Below are 13,853 nucleotides of genomic sequence, written 5' to 3' on the forward strand. Positions count from 1 at the left end.
CTGTGAAGTAAGAACATAACGATATCCACTACATGCCTTAGCACTCATTGGACTGCACACATCAAAATGTATTACTTCCAACAAGTTGCTTTCTAGTTCCATTTTACTGAAAACGAGGCTTTCAGTCATCTTGCCCATGTGGTATGATTTGCATGTCTCAAGTGATTCAAAATCAAGTGAGTCCAAACGGTCCATTTGCATGGAGTTTCTTCATGCATATACACCAATAGACATGGTTCGCATGTCTCAAACTTTTCAAAACCGAGTGAGCCCAAAGATCCATCAACATGGTGCTTCTTCATGTGTTTTATACCGATATGACTTACGTGGCAGTGCCACAAGTAGGTGGTACTATCATTACTATCTTTTGGCATGAACATGTGTATCACTACGATCGAGATTCAATAAACCATTCATTTTAGGTGTAAGACCATTGAAGGTATTATTCAAATAAATAGAGTAACCATTATTCTCCTTAAATGAATAACCGTATTGCGATAGACATAATCCAATCATGTCTATGCTCAACGCAAACACCAATCTTGATGGTAGAGGGAGCGTACGATATTTGATCAACCTTGGAAATACTTCCAACACATATCGTCATCTCACCTTTAGCTAGTCTCCGTTTATTCCGTAGCTTTTATTTTGAGTTACTAACACTTAGCAACCGAACCGGTATCTAATACCCTGGTGCTACTAGGAGTACTAGTAAAGTACACATTAACACAATGTATATCCAATATACTTCTATCGACTTTTCCAGCCTTCTCATCTACCAAGTATCTAGGGTAATTCTGCTCCAGTGGCTGTTCCCTTTATTACAGAAGCACTTAGTCTCGGGCTTGGGTTCAACTTTGGGTTTCTTCACTAGAACAGCAACTGATTTGTTGTTCCATGAAGTATCCCTTTCTTGCCCTTGCCCTTCTTGAAACTAGTGGTTTCACCAACCATCAACAATTGATGCTCCTTCTTGATTTCTACAAACATCGCGAATATCTCAAGGATCATCATATATGTCCCTGATATATTATAGTTCATCATGAAGCTCTAGCAGCTTGGTGGTAATGACTTTGGAGAAACATCACTATCTCATCTGGAAGATCAACTCCCACTCGATTCAAATGATTGTTGTACTCAGACAATCTGAGCACAAGCTCAACAATTGAGCTTTTCTCCCTTAGTTTGTGGGCTAAGAAAATCGTCGGAGGTCTTATACCTCTTGATGTGGGCACGAGCCTGAAATCCCAATTTCAGCCCTCGAAACATCTCATATGTTTCACGATGTTTCAAAAACGTATTTGGTGCCTCATTTCTAAACCGTTTAACTGAACTATCACGTAGTTATCAAAATGTGTATGTCAGATGTTCGCAACATCCACAGACGACGTTCGAGGTTCAACACACTGAGCGGTGCATTAAGGACATAAGCCTTCTATGAAGCAATGAGGACAATCCTCAGTTTACGGACCTAGTCCGCATAATTGCTACTACCAACTTTCAACTAAATTTTCTCTAGGAACATATCTAAACAGTGGAACTAAAGCGCGAGCTTCGACATAATTTGCGAAGACCTTTTGACTATGTTCAGGATAATTAAGTTCATCTTATGAACTCCCACTCAGATAGACATCCCTCTAGTCATCTAAGTGATTACATGATCCGAGTCAACTAGGCCGTGTCCGATCATCACGTGAGACGGACTAGTCATCATCGGTGAACATCTTCATGTTGATCGTATCTACCATACGACTCATGCTCGACCTTTCGGTCTCTTGTGTTCCGAGGCCATGTCTGTACATGCTAGGCTCGTCAAGTCAACCTAAGTGTTCCGCGTGTGTAAATCTGTCTTACACCCGTTGTATGTGAACGTTAGAATCTATCACACCCGATCATCAAGTGGTGCTTCGAAACAACAAACTGTCGCAATGGTGCACAGTTAGGGGGAACACCTTCTTGAAATTATTATGAGGGATCATCTTATTTACTACCATCGTTCTAAGTAAACAAGATGCAAAAACATGATAAACATCACATGCAATCAAATAATAGTGACATGATATGGCCAATATCATATAGCTCCTTTGATCTCCATCTTGGGGCTCCATGATCATCTTGTCACCGACATGACACCATGATCTCCATCATCGTGTCTCCATGAAGTTGTCTCGCCAACTTATTACTTCTACTACTATGGCTACCGGTTAGCAATAAAGTAAAGTAATTACATGGCGTTGTTCAATGACATGCAGGTCATACAACAAATAAAGACAACTCCTATGGCTCCTGCCGGTTGTCATACTCATCGACATGCAAGTCGTGATTCCTATTACAAGAACATGATCAATCTCATACATCACATATCATTCATCACATTCTTCTTGGCCATATCACATCACAAGGCATATGCTGCAAAAACAAGTTAGACGTCCTCTAATTGTTGTTGCAAGTTTTTACGTGGCTGCTATAGGTTTCTAGCAACAACGTTTCTTACCTACGCCAAAACCACAATGTGATATGCCAATTTCTATTTACCCTTCATAAGGACCCTTTTCATCGAATCCGATCCGACTAAAGTGGGAGAGACAGACACCCGCTAGCCACCTTATGCAACTAGTGCATGTCAGTTGGTGGAACCAGTCTCACGTAAGCATACGTGTAAGGTCGGTCCAGGCCGCTTCATCCCACGATGCCGCCGAATCAAGATAAGACTAGTAACGGCAAGCTAATTGACAATATCAACGCCCACAACTACTTTGTGTCCTACTCGTGTATAGTAACTACGCATAAACCTGGTTCTGATACCACTGTTGGGGAACGTAACAGAAATTCAAAATTTTCCTACGTGTCACCAAGATCTATCTATGGAGAAACCAGCAACGAGGGGAAGGAGAGTGCATCTACATACCCTTGTAGATCGCTATGTGAAAGCGTTCAAGAGAACGGGTTGAAGGAGTCGTACTCGTCGTGATCCAAATCACTGGAGATCCTAGTGTCGAACGGACGGCACCTCCACGTTCAACACACGTGCAGCCCGGTGACGTCTCCCATGCCTTGATCCAGCAAGGAGAGAGGGAGAGGTTGAGGAAGACTCCATCCAGCAGCAGCACAACGGCGTGGTGGTGGTGTAGGAGCGTGGTACTCCAGCAGGGCTTCGCCAAGCATCGCAAGAGATGAGGAGGGAGAGGGGTAGGGCTGCACCAAGAAGGAGAGGAACACGTGTGTCTTGGGCAGCCCAAACCTCAAGTATATATAGGGGGAGAGGAGGGGCTGCGCCCCCACCTAGGGTTCCCTCCCTAGGGGTGGCGGCAGCCCCCCAGATCCCATCTGGGTGGCGGCCACAAGGGGGAGAGGGGGAGGTGCACCTGGGGTGGGCCTTAGGGCCCATCTGCCCTAGGGTTTGCCCCCTTCCCTCTTGGAGGCGCCTTGGGCCTTGGTGGGGGGGCGCACCAGCCCACCTGGGGCTGGTCCCCTCCCACACTTGGCCCATGCAGCCCTCCGGGGCTGGTGGCCCCACTTGGTGGACCCCCGGACCCCTCCGGTGGTCCCGGTACACTACCGGTAAAACCCGAAACTTTTCCGGTAACCAAAACAGGACTTCCCATATATAAATCTTTACCTCCGGACCATTCCGGAACTCCTCGTGACGTCCGGGATCTCATCCAGGACTCCGAACAACATTCGGTAACCACATACAAACTTCCTTTATAACCCTAGCATCATCGAACCTTAAGTGTGTAGACCCTACGGGTTCGGGAACCATGCAGACATGACCGAGACGTTCTCCGGTTAATAACCAATAGCGAGATCTGGATACCCATGTTGGTTTCCACATGTTCCACGATGATCTCATCGGATGAACCACGATGTCGAGGATTCGATCAATCCCGTATTCAATTCCCTTTGTCTAGCAGTATTGTACTTGCCCGAGATTCGATCGTCGGTATCCCGATACCTTGTTCAATCTCGTTACCGGCAAGTCTATTTACTCGTTCCGTAACACATCATCCCGTGATCAACTCCTTGATCACATTGTGCACATTATGATGATGTCCTACCGAGTGGTCCCAGAGATACCTCTCCGTTTACACGGAGTGACAAATCCCAGTCTCGATTCGTGCCAACCCAACAGACACTTTCAGAGATACCTGTAGTGTACCTTTATAGCCACCCAGTTACGTTGTGACGTTTGGCACACCCAAAGTATTCCTATGGTATCCGAGAGTTGCACAATCTCATGGTCTAAGGAAATGATACTTGACATTAGAAAAGCTTTAGCATACGAACTACACGATCTTTGTGCTAGGTTTAGAATTGGGTCTTGTCCATCACATCATTCTCCCAATGATGTGATCCTGTTATCAACGACATCCAATTTCCATGGTCAGGAAACCGTAACCATCTATTGATCAACGAGCTAGTCAACTAGAGGCTTACTAGGGACATGGTGTTGTCTATGTATCCACACATGTATCTGAGTTTCCTATCAATACAATTCTAGCATGGATAATAAACAATTATCATGAACAAGGAAATATAATAATAACTAATTTATTATTGCCTCTAGGGCATATTTCCAACATAAGACTAGAGTGCTTAGAAAGGAAACTAAAGGGTGGAGTATTAATAGAGAGGCATCTCTGAAAAAGAAGAAAAAGGCACTCCTTTTGGAGTTTGACACCCTTGATGTCATGTCTGAAACTCAGCAGCTATCTATTTCTGACTATGACAGAATGAAAGAGATTAAGAAAGAACTGGATGAAGTGTGTAAGAAAGAGGAAACTGCTCTTTGACAGAGATCTAGGGACAGAAAAATTTTAGAGGGAGATAGGAATAATGCTTGTTTCCAGGCCCTTGCTAATCACAGACATAGGAAGAATCATCTTACTGAATTAAATAGTCCTAATGGCGTGGTCACTTCGACCAAGGAGATGCTTGAGGTTGCTACCTCTTTTTACAAAGATTTGTTTGCTTTTGAACCTAAACCTGACATCCATTTGGATGATGACTTTTGGTCCAATGATGAAATGGTTAGTAATGAGGAGAGAGAACAACTAGATAAACCTTTTTTTGAAGAGGAAATCAAACAGGCTATTATGAGTTCTTATGCTAGTGGTGCCCCTGGCCCTGATGGCCTGTCCTTTTTATTCTATCGAACCTTTTGGGATCTGATTAAAAAATAATTTATGTGGATGGTTAGAGATTTTGAAAATGGTAACCTTGATATATATAAGTTGAATTATGCAATTATTACTCTTATTCCTAAAGTTCCTATGGCTAGAGATATGAAGAACTCCAGGCCTATCACTCTTAGCAATTGTGCTGTCAATTTTTTTCTAAAGCTATGACCACTAGGGTTTCCCCCTTACGTGACAAGCTTATTTCTTCCAACCAGGCTGCATTTATTAAGGACAGATTCATTTTGGAAAGTGCGGTGATGGCTCATGAGGTCATTCATGAAATTCATAGGTCTGGGTCTACTGGTTTAATTCTTAAATTTGATTATGAGAAAGCCCATGATAGAGTTAGTTGGGACTTTTTGAAGGAAATGCTTCTTTCTAGAGGCTTTGGCAGTAAATGGGTGGGGTGGGTTATGTCTTCTATTTATCAAGGGACTTTTCAGGTTATAATTAATGATCCCAATGGTCCCCAGTTTACTAGGGGAAAATGCTTGAAACAGGTGACCCTCACTCACCCTTACTATTTAATCTGGTGGCTGATGTTTTTTCTAAAATGCTTCATACGGCTGCCAGTAGAGGTTTAATTTGTGGGCTGCTACCTCATGCCTTCCCAGGTGGGGTAGTCAGCCTACAGTATGTTGATGATACCGTTTTATTCTTGGATAGCTCTCTAGATTGTGCCAAGAACTTGAAATGGATCCTCTCATGTTTTGAAAATCTCTCTGGCTTGAAGCTTAATTTTCATAAAAGTGATCTTCATGCCATTAATATCTCTGAGCAGCTATCTAAAGACTTTGCCCAGGTTTTCTGCTGCCAGCTTGGGGATTTCCCCTTTAAATATCTAGGTGTTCCTCTTCATTTTATAAAACTTAGAAGGGAAGATCTTCAACACATCATTGATAGAATTATCAAGAACATCTCTGGATGATTGGGGAGATTTCTCTCATATAGGGGCAAACTGATCCTGCTTACTACTTGCATTGCCAGCATTCCTGCTTATCTAATGTCTATTGTTAAATTTCCCAAATGGGCTACTGATATGATCACCTCTCAAATGTCTCACTTCTTCTGGGGTAATGTGGGTGATAATCATAAATATCACCTAGCTAATTGGGGGTTGATCTCCAGGAGGGAAGAGTTTGGTGGTATAGGGGTTCCCAACCTTAGAGATTTTAACATGGCCCTTTTGGCTTCTTGGGGGAGGAGATTTTATGATAATAGGGATAGTGATTAGAAGAAGATTATGGCCTTCAAGTACAACACTACCAGTCCTAACCTTTTTAGCACTAGGGTGAACTCGGGGTCTCCATTTATGAAAAGCTTATCTTGGGCTCTTGCAGCTTCTAAAAATTTCTACAGACGGGTCCCTGGGGATGGCAAAAGTATTGCCTTCTGGCATGATATCTGTATTGGGGACTGTTCTCTTAAGACTGCATCTTGGGACCTGTATGATATCTGTCAACAGCAAGAATCTACTCTCGCACAGGTCTGGGTGAGTGGTGAATTGTGCCTTACTTTTAGGAGGTGTGTGGAGGAAAGGACCTTAGTTAGGTGGAATGAGCTCATCAAGGTTGTTGAGCAAGTGTCTCTATCTGATTTTCCAGATCAGCCTGTCTGGATGCTGGAATCTTCCAGCAAATACTCTGTCAAATCCTTTTATAAGTTAATTAACTTTGGAGGGATATCTTCTGAGATTAAAGATGGCATCTGTAAAATCAAAGTTCCACCCAATATCCATGTTTTCCTATGGTTGATTTACTATAATAAGAGCTTAACCAGAGATAATCTTGCCAAGCGCAGACATGTAGATGGCATGTCTTGTGTCTTTTGCAATGAGCCTGAAACTATACAACATCTTTTCTTTGATTGCATTGTTGCTAGACATGTTTGGGATTTGGTAGCTGAAAGTTGTAATGTTATTGCACCTGATTCCCTTGCTTTGCTATCTTCCTTCTAGAAGAGGAGAAAATATTTTGAAGCTTTAAACATTGTTACTGCTGCTGCCTTATGGAGCTTATGGCATTTGTGGAATGATTTTGTTTTCCAGGGGCGAAGATGGCGAAGTATATGTTGTGTTTTGGGTCTATTGGGTGCAACGATCACACAATGGAAAATCCTATGTTCAGAGGCTTAGGGTGCGCTTCTTCTCTGGTGCTTAAGGTTGTTGGACCACCAAAGAGGGGAGTTGCTTAGGATTGTGTGGCACTAATGCTTTCGTCGGAACGTCGCTGGGTTACCTACTGCTAGTTTGCACATCTTGGCTTTGATCTCTTTGTAAGCTGGCATGTTTGTCACCTGGCTATGTATTCCTGTCTAGATCAGCCCAAAACTTTGTAATAGGGCAGCTTAAATCTGGCTTTCTTCTATGACAGCTACTCTCCAGTTGCCGCCTGATACGTCTCTGTCGTATCTATAATTTTTTATTATTCCATGCCAATATTCTACAACTTTCATATACTTTTGGCAATTTTTTATACTATTTTTGGGACTAACATATTGATCCAGTGCCCAGTGCCAGTTCCTGTTTGTTGCATGTTTTTTGTTTGGCAGAATAACCATATCAAACGGAGTCCAAACGGGATAAAAACTGATGGAGATTTTTTTGGGAATATATATGATTTTTGGGAAGAAAAATCCACGCGAGACGGTGCCCAAGGGGGCCACGAGGCAGGGGGCGCGCCCCTGACCCTCGAGGCCACCCCATAAGGCAGTTGGTGCCCTTCTTTCGCCTCAAGAAAGCTAATATCCGGATAGAGATGGTGTTAAAATTTCAGCCCAATCTGAGTTATAGATCTCCTGTAATATAAGAAATGGTGAAAGGGAAGAATCTGGGAACGCAGAAACAGAGAGAGACAGAGAGACAGATCCAATCTCGGAGGGGCTCTCGCCCCTCCCATGACATGGAGGCCAAGGACCAGAGGGGAAACCCTTCTCCCATCTAGGGAGGAGGTCAAGGAAGAAGAAGACGAAGGGGCCCCCTCTCCCCTTCTCTTCCGGTGGCGCCGGAACGCTGCCGTGGACATCATCATCATCACCGCGATCTACTCCAACACCTCCGCCATCTTCACCAACATCTCCAGCACCTTCCCCCCTCTATCTCCAGCGGTCCACTCTCCCGCAACCCGCTATACCCTCTACTTGAACATGGTGCTTTATGCTTCCTATTATTATCCAATGATGTGTTGCCATCCTATGATGTCTGAGTAGATTTTCGTTGTCCTATCGGTGGTTGATGAATTGCTATGATTGATTTAATTTGCTTGTGGTTATGTTGCTGTCCTTTGGTGCCCATCATATGAGCGCGCGCGTGGATCACACCATAGGGTTAGTTGTATGTGGATAGGACTATGTATTGGAGGGCAAGAGTGACAGAAGCTTCAACCTAGCATAGAAATTGATGCATACATGATTGAAGGGGGACCAATATATCTTAATGCTATGGTTGGGTTTTACCTTAATGAACATTAGTAGTTGCGGACGCTTGCTAATAGTTCCAATAATAAGTGCATAGAATTCCAAGTCAGGGATGACATGCTAGCAGTGGTCTCTCCCACATAAAACTTGCTATCGGTCTAGTAAAGTAGTCAATTGCTTAGGGGCAATTTTGCAACTCCTACCACCACTTTTCCACACTCGCTATATTTACTTTATTGTTTCTTTATCTAAACAGTCCCTAATTTTTATTTACTTGCTCTTTATTATCTTGCAAACCTATCCAACAACACCTACAAAGTACTTCTAGTTTCATACTTGTTCTAGGTAAAGCGAACGTCAAGTGTGCGTAGAGTTGTATCGGTGGTCGATAGAACTTGAGGGAATATTTGTTCTGCCTTTAGCTCCGCGTTGGGTTCGACACTCTTACTTATCGAAAACTGTTGCGATCCCCTATACTTGAGGGTTATCAAGACCTTTTTCTGGCGCCGTTGCCGGGGAGCAATAGCGTGGGGTGAATATTCTCGTGTGTGCTTGTTTGCTTCATCACTAAGTAATTTTTATTTGCTGTTCTTAGTTGTTTTCTATCTTTAGTTATGGGTAGGAAATGCAAAATACCAAAAAAAATTAGTTGTACCTACTAAACCAATGGTTGAGGAACCACTCAAAATCTATCACACTGCTGAAGCTTATTACTTGGATCATCTTCGATCCCTATGTGCTCGTGCTGAAACCCCAACTAGCTTAGTTGAGGGCAAATCTTTAGATGAGCATGCTTGTTATGTGCGACACCGAATATCTGAAAAGGGGAAAATTTTACTGGGTCAAATTCATCGTTTGCAATGCTATGCTTGGAATTTATGCGAAATATATGATATTACTTGTTAGTCTGAAAACCCTAAGAAACACCTTCCCTATCAATGTGAGTTTAGTGATAATGGAATCGTATCTTCGTATGCTAAGGGTGTTTATAGTTACTATGTCGTTCAACAAATTGAAGAATTTGTTGCTTTTAAGGGTGCTTATGAAATTGCTTCTTTGATTGAAACGTATGATGCTACTCTTTACAAATCTGAAAATTTTGACATACTTAAATATTGCTATGATAATTATGCTTCTAATGCCTATGTTGAACCATATATTGAGGACTACCTCGCTGTCCAAGAAGAGACTAATATTTTGCAAGAGTCTATGAAAGAAGAAATTGATGAAACTGTGAGCTCATTGGATGAAAAAGATGAGGAGGAGAGTGAAGAACAAAAGGAGGAAGAGCGGATAAGCTACCCGTGCCCGCCTTCTAATGAGAGTAACTCTTCAACTCATACATTGTTTAATTTCCCTTCGTGCTTACCGAAGGATGATTGCTATGATGATTGTTATGACCCCGTTGATTCCTTGTAATATCCCTTTTTGATGATGCTTGCTATGCTTGTGGCCAAGATGCCAATATGAATTATGCTTATGGAGATGAACTTGCTATAGTTCCTTATGTTAAACATGAAATTGTTGCTATTGCACCCACACATGATAGTCCTATTATCTTTTTGAATTCTCCCGACTACACTATATCGGAGAAGTTTGCCCTTATTAAGGATTATATTGATGGGTTGCCTTTTACCGTTGCACATGATGATTTTGATGAATATAATTTGCATGTGCTTTCTGCTCCTACTTGCAATTATTATGAGAGAGGAACTATATCTCCACCTCTCTATGTTTCCAATATGATAAAATTGCAAGAAACTGCTTATGCTATGCATTGGCCTTTACTATGTGTGCATGAATTGTTCTTTTATGACATGCCGATGCATATGAAGAGAGTTAGACTTCGCTGTTATATGATATATGTTGCTTTGTGATCACTACTAAATTACAAATCATTGTTAATTAAAATGGGCTTTGATATACCTTGGGATCCGGGTGGATTCACTACTTGAGCACTATATGCCTAGCTTAATGGCTTTAAAGAAAGCGCTGCCAGGGAGACAACCCGGAAGTTTTATAGAGTCATATATTTCTGTTGATCACTTTCATCTAGTTTAAAAACAACAAAAATAAAGAGGGGAACCCAAAACTTTTTCAAAAAGTAAAGTGAAAGTGAGAAAGACAAGCATTGTTGAAGTGGGAGAGCTCCTTGAACTTTGTTCATGCTCACTGAAACTTTGTGAATCTTGATTACAGAAACTTTTCAACAAAAATAATTATACCCTTGTACAATTCCATTGTATTATAAAAATAATGTGCCAAGGTTTGCCTTTAGGATGTTTACATTTGCTTGATGGTCTGTACGGTGCAGGACAGAAACTTTGGCTGTAGTGCGCGATTTTACATTTTTGACTGGAACGTCAAACGGTTCTGATTCTTTTGCACTGTCTTTCTATAGAAATTGTTTATTTTTTCTAATTTTGGCAGAATTTTTAAAGTATCAGAAGTATGGTGAATGTTCAGATTGTTACAGACTGTTCTATTTTAGACAGATTCTGTTTTCGATGCATAGTTTGCTTGTTTTGATGAAACTATCGATTTATATCAGTGGATTAAGCCATGAAAAAGTTATACTACAGTAGACACAATGCCAAAACAAAATATGAATTGGTTTGCAACAGTACTTAGATTAGTGATTTGCTTTATTATACTAACAGATCTTACCGAGTTTTCTGTTGAAGTTTTGTGTGGATGAAGTGTTCGATGATCGAGAAGGTCTCGATGTGAGAAGAAGGAAGAGAGGCAAGAGCTCAAGCTTGGGGATGCCCGAGATACCTCAAGTAAATATTCAAGGATAATCAAGCGTCTAAGCTTGGGGATGCCCCGGAAGGCATCCCCTCTTTCTTCAACAAGTATCGGTATGTTTTCGGATTCGTTTTGTTTATGCGATATGTGCAATCTTGGAGCGTCTTTTGCATTTAGTTTTCATTTTTATTTTATGCACCATGCTGGTATGAGGTAGTCCTTGGTTCATTTATAGAATTCTCATTTCACTTCACTTATATCTTTTGAGTATGGCTTTATAGAATGCTTCATGTGCTTCACTTATATCATTTGAAGTGTGGATTGCCTGTTTCTCTTTACATAGAAAACCGTCATTTGTAGAATGCTCTTTTGCTTCACTTATATTTTTTAGAGCGTGGGCATATCTTTTGTAGAAAGAATTAAACTCTCTTGCTTCACTTATATCTATTTAGAGAGATGACAGGAATTGGTCATTCACATGGTTAGTCATAAAATCCTACATAAAACTTGTAGATCACTGAATATGATATGTTTGATTCCTTGCAATAGTTTTGCGATATAAAGATGGTGATATTAGAGTCATGCTAGTGGGTAGTTGTGGATTAGTAGAAATACTTGTGTTGAGGTTTGTGATTCCCGTAGCATGCACGTATGGTGAACCGTTATGTAATGAAGTCGGAGCATGAGGTATTTATTGATTGTCTTCCTTATGAGTGGCGGTCGGGGACGAGCGATGGTCTTTTCCTACCAATCTATCCCCTAGGGGCATGCGTAGTAGTACTTTGCTTCGAGGGCTAATAAACTTTTGCAATAAGTATGTGAGTTCTTTATGACTAATGTTGAGGCCATGGATTATACACACTCTCACCCTTCCATCATTGCTAGCCTCTCTAGTATTGCACAACTTTCGCCGGTACCATAAACCCACCATATACCTTTCTCAAAACAGCCACCATACCTACCTATCATGGCATTTCCATAGCCATTCTGAGATATATTTCCATGCAACTTCCATCATCATCATATACATGACTTGAGAATTCGTTGTCATATTGCTTTGCATGATCGTAAGATAGCTAGCATGATGTTTTCATGGCTTGTCCGTTTTTTGATGTCATTTCTACGCTAGATCATTGCACATCCCGGTACACCGCCAGATGCCTTCATATAGAGTCATATCTTTGTTCTAGTATCGAGTTGTAATATCGAGTTATAAGTAAATAAAAGTGTGATGATCATCATTATTAGAGCATTGCCCCAGTGAGGAAAGGATGATGGAGACTATGATTCCCCCACAAGTCGGGATGAGACTCTGGATGAAAAAAATAAAATAAAATAAAAAAAGAGAAGCCCAAATAAAAAAAGAGGCCAAAGAATCCCACCAAAAAAACAAAAAAAATAAAAAATAAAAAAATAAAAAAATAAAAAAAGAGAGAAAAAGAGAGAAGGGGCAATGTTACTATCCTTTTACCACACTTGTGCTTCAGAATAGCACCATGTTCTTCATATAGAGAGTCTCTTGAGTTATCACTTTCATATACTAGTGGGAATTTTCATTATAGAACTTGGCTTGTATATTCCGATGATGGGCTTCCTCAAATGCCCGAGGTCTTCATGAGCAAGCAAGTTGGATGCACACCCACTTAGTTTTCAGTCTGAGCTTTCATACACTTATAGCTCTTAGTGCATCCGTTGCATGACAATCCCTACTCACTCACATTGATATCTATTGATGGGCATCTCCATAGCCCATTGATACACCTAGTTGATGTGAGACTATCTTCTCCTTTTTGTCTTCTCCACAACCACCATTCTATTCTACCTACAATGCTATGTCCATGGGTCACGCTCATGTATTGCGTGAAAGTTGAAAAGGTTTGAGAACGTCAAAAGTATGAAACAATTGCTTGGCTTGTCATCGGGGTTGTGCATGATGTGAATATTTTGTGTGGTGAAGATGGAGCATAGCCAAAACTATATGATTTTGTAGGGATAACTTTCTTTGGCCATGTTATTTTGAAAAGACATGATTGCTTTATTAGTAGGCTTGAAGTATTATTGTTTTTATGTCAAATGATAGACTATTGCTTTGAATCACTCGTGTCTTAATATTCATGCCATGATTAGATATGTGGTCAAGATTATGCTAGGTAGCATTCACATCAAAAATTATCTTTTTTATCATTTACCTACTCGAGGACGAGCAGGAATTAAGCTTGGGGATGCTGATACATCTCTGTCGTATCTATAATTTTGGATTGTTCCATGCCAATATTCTACAACTTTCATGTACTTTTGGCAACTTTTTATACTATTTTTGGGACTAACATATTGATCCAGTGCCCAGTGCCAGTTCCTGTTTGCTGCATGTTTTTTGTTTTGCAGAATATCCATATCAACGGGAGTCCAAATGGGATAAAAAATGATGGAGAATTTTTTTGGAATATATATGATTTTTGGGAAGAAAAATCCACGTGAGACGGTGCCCGAGGGGGCCATGAGGCAGGGGGC

Source organism: Triticum dicoccoides, chromosome 1A, assembly GCF_002162155.2.
Source record: "Triticum dicoccoides isolate Atlit2015 ecotype Zavitan chromosome 1A, WEW_v2.0, whole genome shotgun sequence".
Lineage (NCBI taxonomy): Eukaryota > Viridiplantae > Streptophyta > Magnoliopsida > Poales > Poaceae > Triticum > Triticum dicoccoides.